Raw genomic sequence first — 17,326 nt, 5'->3', positions numbered from 1 at the left:
TTATTATTACTACAGATTTGGAGAGACATGAGAATCAGATTATTATTATTATTTATTTTTTTGCTTTGGATAAAGTTTGTATATTTTAATTGTTTTTATTAAACGATATGTGCATAATTGTGATAAATGTAGGAAGTTGCTTTGAAAATATGCTATGTACCAGGGATGTCAAACTCCTGGAGGGCCGCAGCCCAGCAGAATTTAGTTCCAGCCCTGCTTCAACACGTTATCTTTAGATTTAGTTTGATCAGGTGTGTTTAATTAAGGTTAAAGCTTAACTGCACTGTTACCCTGTAGATTATGCAGTAAATGACTGCAAAATAGCCAGTGTTTTTCTGTAATGAAAGAAACAGTATTTTACTGTAAAAGGAGCAGACTTTGTATTAAATTGTGTAGTGCAAATGATAAATTACAGTAACTTACTTTACGTACACATTACAGGTAGTAACTGTGACAATAAATGGCAAATTACTGTTCAACCAGTACTGTCCCATCTACTCTGATGCTTTATGTTGCTATTTATAGAGACGTGCATTTTAAAAGCAGAAAACAATGATGTAGGCATCACCAGACACTCCCATAGGCTGTCTTATTCTTAACTAAAAAGTTTTAGAAAAAGTTTTCAGAAAATGCTGGCCCTTTAAGGGAGCCAGGTGTTTGATTTGTTTACTGCTGAGTGCGCTCTATTCTCTGTCCGTCAATTCAGATGTAGTCTGATATGTTTTAGGCTTTAAATAAGAATCTACAATGAGTAAGTAAAATGTGTTCAAATGTTTTTGAGGGTTTCTAAAATAAGGCTGTGTTTTAAGTTATAATATAGTTATCTTGAAATGTGTTGAAAGCTACATTGTTAGCTAGTTAGCCTCTCCTCATATAACTTCTTACATTACTTTTATTTAAGTATATTTATTTATTGGATATTGCATACTGCCATAATGTACAGATGCTAACATTTCATGTATCTTTCTGGCAAATAAGCAGTTTTAATGCACATAAAAACCATTAAATTCCATCACCTCAGTAAGGTAACATGTGCACAGAAATCATCACAGGGAATCACAAAAACATGATACACATAACCATCCACACACAAAAGCTCCACTGTCCGGTCCCAGGTTGTGAGTTTGTTGCTATTTCAGATTTCAGAGCAGTGTTTCCATCTATGAATTTATATTAGAAACAATATAAAAGTTTGTTGTCATGAGATTTTTAAAGTAAATAATAATTATAACAATAAAAGATTGGATCCTTTGGATATTCTGTGTTGCCAACTTTATTTTTGTTTTTTTAATAATTATTTTAAACTTTTTATTGAGAATTGACAGTATGTGCCTGTGTTTGACAAAAATGTTTCTATCTATATCTCTATCTATGTGTTCTTTTCATATGCCTTTTTTAAATCATTTAAAAAATAAAATGATTATTTTGTGTTTTTTGCTGTTCAGTTTTTTATGCATGGTTCGCATTGAGGAGAGAGTAACACATTTCACTGCAACACACCTGAACCAATTAATTAGGACCTGAACACCACTTGATAATTACAGGCAGGTGTGTTTGATATGGGTAGCAACTGAAATCTGCAGGAAGGTAGATCTCTAGGAACAGGATTGAGCACCCCTGCTATATAACATGGGGGTCAAACTCCAAGTTCTTGGAGAACTGCAGCGCAGCAGAGTTTAGTTCCCACCCTGCTTCAACATTACCTGTAGATTTCTAACAAGCCTTAATTAGTTTGATCAGGTGTGTTTAATTAGAGTTACAGCTTAAAGTCCCGGTCACACTGCACTTTTCTCCCTATAGACTTCCATTCGTACGCATGTGAATGCTGCAGACCTGGAATGCAAGCTCAAGCGACAAGTTTTACAGTTTGCAGCATTGGAAAATTCAAGATTGGAGAACTCTGACCTGCGAAATCACATCATGTGATTGCTTGAGACTAATCAAAGATCAGACCATGACCTCTCTAAACAAAAATTATGGACCAGTCGCTCGCTTTTTCAATCTCTAATTATTTTGTTTAATCCTATTCCTTTTCGCAGTGTCATATGACAGAATTTCACATGCTCAAGCGTTGACCGCAGCCTTACTGTGCAGACCTGTGGCTCTCAGTAATATGTAAGACGATATTTATATCTGCTGATTTCTTAATTTTGTTACACATTTTCTGTTGTATATTTGTTTGCTGCCAAAACAATAAAATATATTTGTCAGAATTTTTATGCCTTCTATTTTAATAACAGGTAAGAATACTAATTAATTTTAGTAACACCTTGACATACTATTAATGTGTGTGCAGTATAATGCTGTGAGTTGTAACACTACAATACAGTAATTAACTGTACACAGTTTCCAGTTAGTCACCACTACTGCTCTATTACAGTAATTAACTGGCAACACTGTTGCCAGCCACTCACTGTATCGGTTCAGTTACAGTAAATAACTGGCAAGTCTGTTGCCAGCCACTCACTGTAATGGTTCAGTTACAGTATTTAACTGTCAACACTGTCGCCAGTCACTTACTGTAACCAAACTTTTACAGTGAGTAGCTGGCAACAGTGTTGCCAGTGTTCTACTGTAAAAAAAGCCTGTTAAGGTCTAACAGTGTATATATTATATATATTCTGGAGAAAGTCTTATTTGTTTTACTTCGGCTAGAAAAAAAAAAAAACAGTTAATAATTTTTTAAACACCATTTTAAGGACAAAATTATTAGCCCCTTTGAGCTGTTTTTTTCCGACTGTCTACAGAACAAACTATCGTTATACAATAACTTGCCTAATTACCCTAACCTGCCTAGTTAACCTAATTAACCTAGTTAAGCCTGTAAATGTCACTTTAAGCTGTATAGAAGTGTCTTAAAAATATCAGGTAAAATATTTTTTACTGTCATCATGGCAAAGATAAAATAAATCAGCTATTAGAAATAAGTCATTAAAACTATTACGTTTAGAAATTTGTTGAAAAAATCCGCTCTCTGCTACACAGAAATTGGGGGAAAAATAAACAGGGAGTCTAATAATTCAGGGTGGCTAATAATTCTGACTTCAACTGTATATATATATATATATATATATATATATATATATATATATATATATATATATATATATATATATATAGTCCTTAACATGAATGCAGTTGGTTTAACCCTGATCTGACATCTCAGCTGTTTCACATTTGATCTAAGGTAAATGCATGTTATATAGAGTTTATCAAGAGAAGTTCAGGTTCAGCCAATTGTTGATTTAGTGAGTATTGAAATGTCTCTCTACTAAAGAGGCTATTTGGTTAATGAGTTACTCTGACGGTCAAAGGTTAAATGCAGTGTTGTTTAAGGATCGTCAGCTTGTTGTTTTCAGCAGCTTTTCTTCCTGTTCAACTGAAGGTCTGCTTTAACTTTACTTTTGATTTGGTGACTCTGAATGTTTAGAGTTATATTTAATGCTGAATTATTGGACACTATTGAGTCAGTCTGATATAGAAGAGAACAAACACTGTAAAGGGATTAAAAATAAAGCTTTTAGACACAGTGTTTAAATGAGCGTGTTTGACTCAGTGTTTAATCTGTGTTTGAGGATTTGATCTTCAGGATCAGACATTTAAATCACACTCACACATATAAACCCTTCATCATCTCCACAAATCAGCGTAATGTAGAAGTGTTAAACTCACATGCAGAAGTACAGACGCTCTTGTGCAGCAGGAACACAATTTGAGCTCTTTCACTCTTTCACTTCACTAAAACACACCTGCGTGATCTACTGGTAGATCCTGAAATATTATTGGCTCCACAGAGTGACACTGATATGAATATTCATGAGATTCTCCTGACTGTGGGCATGTCCTCAAGACAACACAAAGCACTGGAACTGAAGATATCTGTGCAGCTTCTCTGAGCTTCTCTGAGTGTGTTGATGGAAGATTTAGAGAAGGTATTTGAGATGAAATCTGAGAGGTCTCTGAAGAATATTTAGAGCAATGTTGAACCTATAAAATAAGATTAGAGATTTATATATATATATAAATGAGTACACCTCATACAGATCTCTCTGTTATATTATTATTATTTTCTATAGGATGCTGTTCAATAATATTCAATAAGTGTGTTTAAACAATAGATTAGTCAGTACCAAAGCCAAAACTGAACTAACTGAACAAAATAACTGAAGATCACAGTGAAGAGAAACAGCACACACAAATGAATAATGTTTAACCAGAGGACAAACCAAGAAAACCATTAAACACTATTACATTCAGTTCAAATGTTGTAGTTTGTCTTTTATTTATTGTTTGCAGCACATAATTTGAATGTACATATGTTATCTCTCTATTTCTGAAGGTGTTTTCAACTCTTATTTTAATCAATATATCTGTTTATCTTCACTTGCTATTAGAAATCCATTTTATATATATATATATATATATATATATATATATATATATATATATATATATATATATATATATATATATATATATATATATATAAAAGCTTTTCTAAATTCTTCCAATACAAGAACAGGACAGCTTTAATGAAAGGTTTTGATTATATAATGATCACTCATTTACAATACAGATGTTTAATACTTTTTTTTTTGTCATCATTTCTCAAAATTCAGAATAAAAAGTCAATAAAAATATTAATAATTTTCCTCAGAAACTGGAAGATGGGGTTGACGTCTTGGTTGTGACAAATTATTCATTATTATCAGTAAAAAATCTTACTTAGCAGCTCTAATTTATTTGTTATTTTTATTATTTGTTTAAAGAGAAATAATATAAGTAAATGCATAGTTATACACAAATCATTATAAAAGGGAATTTTACATTAAATACAGATAACTTCATCATCTGAATTGAGCTTAACAATAGCTCTGTATTGAAATCAGGGAATGATTAAAACCTTTAGATCGGTGGAAAAGAGTTGACAGATTCAGGATCAGTTAGCACATTGTGTTCAGTGAATGTGATGTTTTCTAAATAGTGTAAGAGTTTTAGTTCACAATCCATAAACAAGATTATCTTAATCAGTTATAATGATCAATTTACAGAACACTAAAATATAATAATGAGATAACGAGAAACTAGAATAGTTTAGTGTAATCACAACTGAAACAGTCATTTAATAATAGTGTCTGACTCATTTTTACAACAATAAAACATAAATCATTACATGGGTAATATCTATATCTAATATTTTAAAATGGCTTTCATTTACTTTATTAAGAGTATGTGTATATATATTGACAAAATTTCAATGTCATATATTCATAAAGACACTGATGTAGTGTGCAGAGGTAAACTGATATTTACTTATCAAGATATTCTTCATCATTTAAATAACATTTTTATTCATTTTAATGCTTGTGAACCACAAAGAATAAATAGTCAAATTAAATCAGAGGGGATGATTGTGCTATTCTATTAATAATGTATTTAAAATGAACATATTTTCATTTTTTAGCTTTTTACAATTGCTGGACATGTTTTGTTTTGTCCAATATCTTAAGAATCAGTGATATATAAATATATTTTATATTATGTTGTAGTCATAACAGTAGTGATAAGATAATAGTGCCTTCTAATGCTTCTCTAAAAAGTTCTTTACTTTATTTGAGAAACCCCAAACGTCATCATGTATGATTGACCTAAATGTCTTCTGTGTGCTGTGAGGAGTTAGCGATTGATCGGGACTTTTATTTTGGTGTGGTGCTGTGACGTCATTGGCCCGGGCTGCTAACACTCATGCGTCTGTGCCTCCACAGGACAAAGGTTTGTGTTTTTAAAGCTTTTGAGGAGGATAAACTTATGCAAAGCACTCGATTAAAGCTGAATGTCTTTATACGTGACGCTGAGAGATGTGTCATTTAAAACATGATAAGGCTTTATATAGTGCGCTTGAACGCTTTTAACAGTATCGAGTGCTGTTGTTATGATGAGTTTATGCACATGACTAGCAGAAATATGCATCACGACAACTTTTCATAAACCCTGCAAACGTTTATATGAAGATTACAGCAGATATACAGTGAAAAAAGAAGAGTCTGAGGAACAGACAGGTTGGTTTATTAAAGCTCATTTCATTTGTGTTCACTAAACATCTTCAGCTAAAAGTAGCTAAAACTGGTGTTATATTCGCATGTTCAGACTTTCTCCCTAGTAATATCACTTCAGAAAATGATTCTGTGCTAATTCTAACGAGTGAAATCATATGTTGAGGTTGTTTTTATATGCGTACATTTGTTCGTTGTGGTACAGTGATAATTCGTGACAGGCTACTGTAAATATCGGCTCTGAAATCCAGGTAAGAATGACTTCAACACATCATCAGCACTGTTTAATTGACTGAATAATGTTGTACTTAATAGTCATGGGCTGATAATGTGATTTAACTGTATAGAGTTTGCACAGAATACTCTTCTGATTTTCTGTGATATTAAAGAGAAAGTCTGAATGTGTGAATATAAGACCAACTTTACCTCAATAAATCACATTATCAGCCACCGACTCTCACAGCACAACATTGTTCACAGTCAGCTCAACAGTGCTGCTGATGTTGTCATGTTAAAGTCATTCCTACACGTCATTTCAGAGCCAGTATTTAAAGTAGCCAGAATGCAGATTTGGGATCAAATCTTTTAATAATGAAGATGTCAGTCAGGGCTAAATTCAGGAACCCTTAACTTTTGCTCTCAGAGTTTGACAGAACATGTTATCTCTGACACTAGCTTTGGAGGTGAAGTGAGTTTGACATTTCATATCTGTTAAACTTGTTTCTACCAGTTAAACTCATGCGCTTGTTAACTTTTCAGCTCATTACACATAATATATAAACTTGATAAAAACACACCTGTAAACCTAAACATTTACCTTTGCAATGCTCTTGTTTAATGTTATCAGACAGCCATTTTCATCTGGAGAGATTTATATAATAATGGAAAGATTTTAAATATTAAAAATGTTTATTAAAAATATAAAAGTGGTAGAATTTTGATCAAAAGTAAACCTTAAAAAGTGCGTCGACATATAGCACCCAGGTGCTCACGGTGACCTGAGCTCAATTCCTGACTCGAGGTCCTTTATTTTTATCTCTGCTCCGCACGCTTACCTGTCTGTAAATGTCCACTGTCCAATCATCTGTCCATCTGGTTCTGCCATGAAATAGGCAGAAAGTCTCAGAGAGAATAGTCTCACTATCTAAAGACGCTCCAGCAGTCAGGTGAAGATGTTTAGATTTTACTCTTCCTCAAGTGGAGTTTCTGTCTTGTGTTGAAGGACAGAACCCTTTTCCCCATCTTTATGAATATACTTCACTGCATCCAATCAGCTCACAGTAAAAACAACAAGCCACGCCCACTCGTCTCATCTAGTATCCTCTTTCTCCAGGAACTGCGTCACAATACAGAAAAAAACGCAGCTTCCGGTTCATGCAGACTTTAACAGTAGAGTTGATGAAGGGATTTTCAGCAGATGTGCTCTCCAACACACAAGATTAACTCATGGTTTCTCTAGTTAAAGACTCCACACAGTGTTTGTTCTGCACAATTCACACTACTGTAAAACACTCTTTATATTGGACTGTCCTGCTTTTAATGACTGCAGAAGGCTTTTTAGCACATGAACTCGCTCAGCAAACTGTCACCAAGAAAACCTGTAGACTTTTATTATATATTACTGTTAAAACTCTTATCTAATATGGCTATTAATTCGCTATTTATTAAACATTTGCTTTGGTTTTTTACCAAATCAACTCTTTGTACTTGTTATATTTTGAGCTCAAACTATATTAGAGAGACTTAAACAGATGATCTTGTTATCTTGTCACTGTTGTGTAATGTAATGTGTATTTATTGTATATAGCGCATTTATTGTGTATGGCCATACACCCAAAGCACTTCACAATCATGAGGGGGGGTCTCCACACCACCACCAGTGTGCAGCATCCACTTGGATGATGCGACGGCAGCCACAGGACAACGGCACCAGTGCGCTCACCACACACCAGCTATTGATGGAGTAGAGAGACAGTGATAGAGCCAATTCGGTGGAAGGGGATGATTGGGAGGCCATGATCGTATGGGCCAATAGAGGGACTTTGGCCAGGACACCGGGGTTACACCCCTGCTCTTTCACGTGAAGTGCCATGGGATTTTTAATGACCACAGAGAGTCAGGACCTCGGTTTAACGTCTCATCCAAAAGACGGCGCCCATTGACAGTGTAGTGTCCCTTTCACTTTACTGGGGCATTAAGGCTCACATAGACCACAGGTTGAGCGCCCCCTGCTGGCCTCACTAACACCACTTCCAACAGCAACCTAGTGTTCCCTAGTGGTCTCCCATCCAGGTCAGTTTGTGCTGTACAGTTCATCACATCTACTGTAAACAGAATCAGATCCTCTTTGGTTATTATCAGTTTGTCTTCCTTTATCTTGTCAGATTCATTACATGTGCTTCTTCTGTTGGTGTTACTGGTGGAGCTGCTGCTCTTCTCACTGCCTCTGCACAGCAGATTCCTCCTCATGTGTTTACACCCTCTGTATGTAAATGTCATCTCTACATCCCAAACTCCTTTCCATTCTGTCTTAATATGTCCCTTGATAATAGATTTATTTCAGCTTTTCCTCCATCATCTGCCTTCCTCCTCTTCAGCGTCTCCTGTGCAGATTGATCAGCAGTCTGATGTCCATGTGTTCCTCTATGTGCAGGTCTCCAGCAGAACTCGACCGTCCCTCTTTCTCATATGGACCATACAGAAGTGTGAACAGCTCATGTGTTAAAGCTCCTCTAGATGACCTGCGGCTGATTAAAGATGTTCAACTGATGCTGAGTCTGAATACATCAGCCCCAGGGTGAACGCTGGGATGGCAAAATAAAAGTCTCGACTGGAAGAGTTGAAGACGGGTTGGTATATTTCTGCAGATCACATGGAGTGATCAATATTTATTTAATGGAGACAACACCAAAGCAGACACAGTAAATACTAATCAAACACTGAACAGTCTGTGTTCATCTAACAGAAGTTCTAGAATTAATAAAAAAGAGAGAAAAGGAAACGAGAGGGCAGATTTTGTTTTCTGCAAAAACTGCATGACAGAATCAAATCTGTGAATTATTTTAGTTTTATTTCATTTGTTAAGAAACTTTTATGTGGGATCAATGACGACTACATAGTAAAAGTCTGTGAGTTTAAAATGAGCATCTAAATAGGTGATTCAGCTGAACACAGTAAAGGCTCTGAATGAAACAGGTCCACAATAAACCCATGAACACAATCTTTTGTCTTATTTGATTGTTGAAATGTGCACACAGTCATGATACAACTTATAACATCTCAATACATCAATAATCAGAGTGAAAGATCAACAGATGAATGAATAAACACACTAATATAGCTAATTAAACAAGAAATAAAGTCAATAAATGAGCATCTGAGACACAAACAAGTAAATGATTCAGCTGTTTGATATACAGTTAAAGTCAGAATTATTCACCCTGCTTTGAATTTTCTTTTCTTTTTAAAATATTTTTCAAATGACGTTGAACAGATTCAGGAAATGTTCACAGTATGTCTGATAATATCTTTTCTTCTGGAAAAGGTCTTATTTGTTTTATTTCAGCTAGAATAAAAGCAGTTTTTAATAAAAATTAAAAAAACATTTAAAGGTCATCATTATTAGCCCCTTTAAGCTATATGTTTTTTTCCCAATTGTCTACAGAATAAACTGCACGTCTACAGATTTAAAGCCCCGTGCACTGACAACAAACAGAGGAACTCTCGAACGGATGAAACAAAACATTAAGTGCAAGTTCTGCTGAAGTTAACTACTGGATAAAACATGTTTTACTTGCGTATAAAAATAAATCAATAAACAAAATCTCTCAGTGAATCGCCACACTCACTTACAGCTTTTCACAATTGTTTACACACATTTTCTGAAAGAATACAAATCAAAGCACACACACACACACTAAGGCCAATTTACCCAATTCTATAAAGCATGTCTTTGTACTGTGGGAGAAACTGGGGCCTCCACACGAAGGCAAACTCCACACAGAAATGCCAGCTGGGACTCGAACCATAGGTGACAGTGCTAACCACTGAGCCACTGTGCCGCCTGCTGGTTATACACCTGATTTCAATTGAAAATTATTTTGTTTTAAAGGTATTTGGTCTTAAATATGCTAAATAAATTAGTTACAGACTAGTCCATTACTCTGAACCTAAGCAGCCATTGTAAATTACAGTACTACAATAGCATTACAACAGTTAACCATACTGTCCTTGCCTAAAACAACTAAATGTTAAATCATTGACATTTTTGATCCAGTGACTTTTTATTAAAGCTGTTTTTAAATGAGTCTGCACTGTGGAACTATATGAATGTTTGGCTTTAGAAAATGTGCATTTTATAATACATTACATACAGCCCATACAATTATTCTACAAAGCAAATTTTAAGGTGTTGCATTTCTGGTGTAAGCTCATGTAGTGTTTTAGTGTTAAAATCTAAGTGTACATATACTGTTTTTAACGCTGATGTGGGTTAAATTGTGACTTAAATTGTGGGTTAAATTGTAAAAAGTGTGTATTATTGGTGTTGCCTTTCCATACTCCTCATTGGTGTTAATTGCACATACGGGAACTTGAGGTGACTGAGTCAATACGGTCCGCATTTGACGATAAACTTTTCAATAATGGCTGCTCCTGCTGGATAGTTTCCTGCCGGAAACTTGACATAAAAGCAAATGAAAGACACGCGAGTCGGAATTTTTACATTTTAGAATTAAGAAGCCGGTTTAGCAACTTTAAAATCAGGGATTGTGGAACTATACCCGTGAATCATTACAGCATCAGCCACACAAAGCCATCAGGTGTTGAGGTACGTCATTTTCCTTATTTAATAGCACAAACTTAAGTTTTTTTTATTTGTAATGTTATATATACGCCTGGGCTACTTGTTAATTACACAAATTGTCCTAAATACTTTTGTAAAACCTTAATGTCACAAATCATTTTAAATGATTTTTGGCGCAGGATTCTACACCACTTCAGTGTATATTTTACATACAGGACCCCCTCGTGAGTCATCAACACGAAGCGGAGCGATGGCAGCAGCAAGTTTTCCGCTCATTTAATGCCAAAACAGGTGAGTTGTTTTGTACGTTTTATCGAAATTATAACTTAGTCATTTTATTTGAACAAAGAGAGTATTGCAGAGTAGTGTAACGTTACGCTTTCTGCCTGTAACGTTACTGCGAATGCGTCATAAAATGTCACTCATAAATTTAGTTTTAGACAGCTTTCCTATCTTTACACATGCTTAAAATGTTCGTTTGTGCATAAATGGTATGGGTATGTTGTTGAAACTTATTTTAAATGTGATTGAATCAACCAATGCAATCCAATTTATTATTTAACGTCGCAAATTATGTGCTATTGAGCATTTTACACATGGTACACGATATCTGTAAGGGATTCTGATCGGGCATGTGGAGAATGAATTCGTATCCTTACATGTATACCGTTAACAGCATTTCTTTTACGTTTGCCGTCAGCTAGTGCGTATAATTTTGAAAGATTTTAAGGCGGGTTAATGTACACTGATTTAGTGTTCCTTTTTTTAAACGGAGACTCGACGCCTTGCGTGTCACGCTGGAAAAATAACGAACTAAGCATGAAGCAAGTAGAATAAAAAGTAAGTTTTTCCTTTCCATTTTTGCTTGAAAACAAACCCAGATAGCCCTCCGGCTCCGACTCGGCATCAGCTCGCTCGCGCACATGCGGTTGTGATGCGGCTGTAAAGCACTGGCCCGATTCCGGTCAACCATATCCGGGTCTGTCTAAAGCAGGGGTCTCAAACTCGCGGCCCGCGGGCCATTTGCGGCCCTCAGTGCAATATTTTGTGGCCCGCGCCGACCGCTGTACACTGACAGAATCAGCGGAGCGGGGAGAGAGAGCGCTTCCCGCTCCGCTGATTCTATCTGTACACAGCGGTCACTGGCATTCCCCGCCCGCCGTGTAAACAAAGGAGCGGGGATGCCGGTGACGTCACCACGCACCCCGCCCCTTTGTTAGACGCTGTGACGGACGGGAAGAACCTAGGTAAGCCGTTGCATTCACTGCAATCAGCCCAAATGTCCGCTAAAAGTCAAATCTAATTCTGTACATATCATCGCCAAAGGAGCTCGCCTTTACTAAGTTTACACTGAAACTGCGTCTCATAACAAACAGCGGTATTCCGCCGGTGGTCATCGCAAGAATCTTGCGCTGCCTGCTCATAAATTGGGTCAGCTGACTCGCCAGCTTTTCCACTAACACAGAAAAATGAAGATCAGCTCAGACTGAACCTTTAAATTGACACAAACTGAAACCAAATATTTTAAAGAGTGATAGAAGTGAGACTTTACTTACTTTCTTTTGTCTATTCTTTTTTGAGGTGTATATTATTTTTATTTTTTATTTATTTACTGATGACTGTTTTGCAGCTTTCATCAATGAATTGAATGATTTATTATAATCTTTTGTTTGTTTTGTAGCAGAAATATTATTTATTAAATTGACATGCATATAAAAACAGCAGTACAAAATAAATATTTCTTACTGCAATGCTTCATTTTTGTTTGATGCAAACTATACAATTATTTTTCATAAAGTAACAGACTTTTTATAGCAGATAACCTACATTCATGCACATTCAAGGGAGTATCAAAATGAGAAATGTAATTCATTTTTACTATTATTGTCATTTTCATCATCATTAATATTCTATAATTATTAGACATTCATTTTGGAATTATTGCACACAAATATCAATGTCTTCAAAGCATTAGTTAGATAGTTGTTTCTGGTTTTTGTCAGTCCTATTGATGTTGTTTTAAAATACAATAAATCCCTTAAAAAGCAATTTGCAGCGGTGCTCAATCATTTTTGGTGGGTGCTCCTAAATTTTTTCTGGTGCTACTAAATTTATTTTGGTGCTCCTAAATATTTGAAGTTGGGAGCACCGGTGCTACTAAGTAAAAAAGTTAATTTCGAGCCCTGTCTTATATATATTATAGGTAGATACAGACTGGTACAGACTGATGTGACTGGAGTGGGGTGGGGGTGTTTTATTTATACATATATACGCCTTTTTTTTAGGTGAGGGAATGGAAGTTTTGAGTGAGTTCCCCCACTTTTTTCCCTAGGACTTGGCCTTTTTGGGAGCACATATTTGTGTGAGAAGTTATTCTCCACCTTGAACTTCAATAAGTCAAAGTACAGGTCTAGACTTAATGATGATCATCTTCAAGCCATACTGAGGGTCTCAACTGCTTCCGCTCTAAAGCCAAATGTGGTTCAGATTTGTGAGAAGCGCTGTCAAGTCTCTGGCAGTAAGGAGTAGGCAAAAGATGCCATGTTCAGAAGAACTGTTCATAATCTTCACTCAATGTTCTATCAATGTTCAGGACACTTCATGTTCAGAAGAAATAATTAAAACTGTTAATAATGACATTTGAGGACTTTTTTTTGTGAAATCCCTTATGCGGCCCAGCCTCACCAAGACTTTGCCTCCTGCGGCCCCCAGGTAAATTGAGTTTGAGACCCCTGGTCTAAAGAGTCCTGGCCGTTTCTGGCAAGGACTCGGTTGATGGCAACCGATTAAGTTCTTATTTTATCTAGTAATCTGTTAGCTCCACGTTTAATGATAATTTGAGAAAATATTCATGGTACGATAGCAAAAAAAAAAAAAAAAAAAGAATATTTAGTGTGGATGGTCGCAATGTTTAGACGCAAACAAAAAAATATCATTTATAAATAGATTATACATGTCATCTAGAGAAAAACTATGTAAAATTCGCTTATTTTTGAGATAGCACGCTCCTGTGCTGACTGTTTTTTTTTTTAAAGCAGAAGTTGGTTTCATAATAAACACATGCGTTACTAAACTCCTGATCCAAACTCCAATCCAGACGGTGGCGGTAATGCTCCAAAAAGCTGGTTGTCAACCACCATGGCACGAAGATCACAAGAAGAAAAAGTTTGGTTTTTCAAACATTTCATGTCAATTTATTCTATAGAAACAACTGCAATAATAATAGGATTAACATGGGTGGAAGAAATATGCCCTGAGAAGGTAGTTATGTGTTCTGACTCAGCATCAGCATTGTCATCTTTAATTACTTATAGATCAACCAGAGAAGATTTAATTTATGAAATATTCACAATTTTACACCGTATACAAAAGAAAGGAGGGACAGTAGGGTTTTGCTGGATACCTGCGCATAAAGGAATATATGGAAATGAAATGGCTGATAAACTGGCAAAGGAAGCATTGAAAAGTAATATATTAGATATTAGGGTTCCCTTAGGAAAATGTGAAATTAAATCTATTATTAAAGAAAATATTAAGAAAGAATGGCAAGGAATCTGGGATAGAGATAAGAAGAGATGACATCTATATAAAATTAAAAAAATAGTAGAGACAAAAAGAAATGTGTATGGTAGGAACAGAAAGGAAGAAGTTATATTAACTAGACTGAGGCTTGGACACACTGGATTAAAATCAACTATGTCAATACTAGGAGTTACAGAAAATGATTTATGTGATCATTGTGGAGTAAGAGAAACCGTAGAACATATTATGTTTGAATGCAGGAAATATATACAAGAGAGGTGGGAACTAACAGAATATTTAAGCAATAATGGACAGAAAGATAAAAACTTAGAATATATATTAGGGATAAACGTTAATAGGGATAGTTTAGGGTATAAGATATTAATACAATATCTATATAGCACAGGATTGAGCGAAAGACTATAATAAATAATTATAATTAATGCATATGAGGATAATTAATGCATATGAGGAAGCTCGACTCAAACATCCACACGCAACTGTGATTTCTGACTGGCAGACAAATGAGGACGATGATTGCCTGTCATACATCTAAAGACAGAACAGGTTTGTTTGCAATTATTTTAAACACATACTGTCAACATTATGTCATTGATCTATTACAACCTGTGAGTTTTGCCCTGGCACTATACTAAAGTGATGTTTTGTTTTGTAAATGTATCTGATCAAGGGACAGTATAGACACATCTATATCGTGATGAAGAAAAATTACTTGGAACAAAGAGGCTGGATAAAAGGCAGGTATGAAGATTTCAGAAATCAAGGCAGCACCACAAGTACCATCACCATCAATGACTATGGCAGAAATCTTAAGACCACCATCAAGATGCACAGATACTGTACATTCCAGTACACCAGGCGTGTCCAAAAATGTCCAAGAACATTTTTACAGTATGTCTGATAATATTTTTTCTTTTGGAGAAAGACTTATGTTTTATTTCGGCTAGAATAAAAAGCGGTTTAAATTTTTTTTATGAACCATTTTAAGGTCAAAATTATTAGCCCCTTAAGTCTTCAGAACAAACCATTGTTATAAAATAACTTGCCTAATTACCTTAACTTGACTAGTTAACTTGATTAACCTAGTTAAGCCTTTAAATGTCACTTTAAGCTGTATAGAAGTGTCTTAAAAATATCTAGTCAAATATTATTTACTGTCATCATGGCAAAGATAAAATAAATCAGTTATTAGAAATGAGTTACTAAAACTAATATGTTTAGAAATGTGTGGAAAAAATGTTTAACTCTCCGTTAAACAGAAATTGGGAAAAAAATAAACGGTGGCTAATAATTTAGGGGGGCTAACAATTCTGACTTCAACTGTATTTATATATATATATATATATATACACTGTAAAAAATTGCTGTTAAAAAACGGTCAGATTCTATGGTAAAATAATGTTTTTTCACTAAAACAGTAATATTCTGTTAAAAACAGTGCTTTCTGGGTAACATTTTTGTTTTCGAGAAAGTAACCAACTGCAGAAAACTGTGAGCTAACAGAGTTCAGATTCGATGTTTTGAAGTCTGTGTTTGAAATCACACTTTGTGTCCTTGTTCACTATTTCATACACTAGATAACTAATATAGTTCACCTGACAGAGTTAATGATCACTAATGAGTGAATCCAGACACTGATGAACACCTGCTGTTAATAATTACAATTACTGAAGAAAATAAACAAGAAACACAAACAGTGACTTGAGTTACAATTAAATAAAATCAAATAAAATAAAACAGCTTCCGTCTCAGCAGAGGATCATTAAACAACTCCACAAACAACAGCAGACACACACTTATTACTGACTGATTTGACTTCCATACTATTCTCATTGAGATCCAACAGAAATTAAGGTGTTTTTTGTGTCACCGTAATGGAGTGAGGGGCTGGTTTAGTTGGGCTCTTCACCCTTTAACTTATTAATTCAGACTCTCCAATTACTATAATAAAGAGTTAACAAAATGATTGTATTATAGCAATCAAGTTGGAAAGTCAATAAATACAGAAATCTATTTGTCTGAAATTAGTTCTGATAAATGTTTTGGTATAAATCTGGAAGAAGGGCCTCATGCAATAGATTGTATGCTTAGTCGCAGGTACTAATTTAATTAATGAGAAGTGGAAAAAGAAGAGATACCTCCATAATTACTTTACAGTTAAGAAATAACATACAAAACAGTTCAGTTATGACAAATACACACTCAGACCTCATGAATCTGACCTTGTATCTCAACAATGGTAACATCTCAAATGTTTCATGCTGCAATGCATGCTGGGAGTGGCACTGTACAAATATCCCAGCATGCATTGCGGTATAAATAAATGTTGTATATTGGTCTAACAGTTTTCTTTATTTGCGTTTGATTCTGCTGTTGTTTATGTTTAGACTTTCAGTTGCCTGTTTGTGAGTTAAACTGTTAATTTTGTTAGTTGTCACCATTATTGAGGTTCATATGCTGATTATTGATGTCTCTTTGAGTGCGATTTACACTATAGAGCAGTGTTATTGTCCAAGATATTCTTAAAAACTTCCAGAAACCATTACCATATATAGACATATAATGTAAAACAATAGATTTAACATTGAATAGGAGCAGTAAATTTTATTATACTAAATGAGAACAGACTCTGCCGTTTAATAGCATCATGAACATCACCAGATCTTATTTAGGTTTTTGGCTGGCTTGCCACAACAAAGGAGCTTTTTAAACAAAGTTCTTAACAATTGCAGCAGCCAAGATATTTAATTGTTAAAAATGACAGGGCTAAGAGCCCAACTAAAGCAAACTCTGTTCTCCATGATGGTGACGTAAAACTTTCACTTTTTGTTAAGAAGAACTTTAGTAGATGTTATACAAAAATACATGTATTAAGTAATAAGTGTAGCTGGTGATGATGTTTGTAGAGTTGTTTAATCATCCGCTG

General features: G+C 34.9%; 1 protein-coding gene and 1 long non-coding RNA gene across 2 annotated transcripts; one reads left to right on the top strand and one right to left on the bottom strand.

The window, feature by feature from the left end:
- Nucleotides 1-17,326, bottom strand: part of si:dkey-26m3.3 — a 167,516-nt gene that overhangs the window by 24,972 nt on the left and 125,218 nt on the right.
- LOC141381932 (uncharacterized) lies at nucleotides 5,679-9,271 on the top strand. Of its 2 annotated transcripts, none has more exons than XR_012402841.1 (4): nucleotides 5,679-5,772; nucleotides 7,861-8,345; nucleotides 8,438-8,537; nucleotides 8,707-9,271. It is a non-coding gene; the product is annotated as an uncharacterized lncRNA (long non-coding RNA). The 2 variants fall into 2 exon arrangements; XR_012402842.1 differs by having other exon boundaries at nucleotides 5,679-6,059.

The sequence above is a fragment of the Danio rerio genome, chromosome 4 (genome assembly GCF_049306965.1).
Source record: "Danio rerio strain Tuebingen ecotype United States chromosome 4, GRCz12tu, whole genome shotgun sequence".
Classification (NCBI taxonomy): Eukaryota; Metazoa; Chordata; class Actinopteri; order Cypriniformes; family Danionidae; genus Danio; species Danio rerio.
The sequence above is the reverse complement of the archived record's forward strand: the minus strand, read 5'-3'. Positions and strand labels throughout refer to the sequence as shown.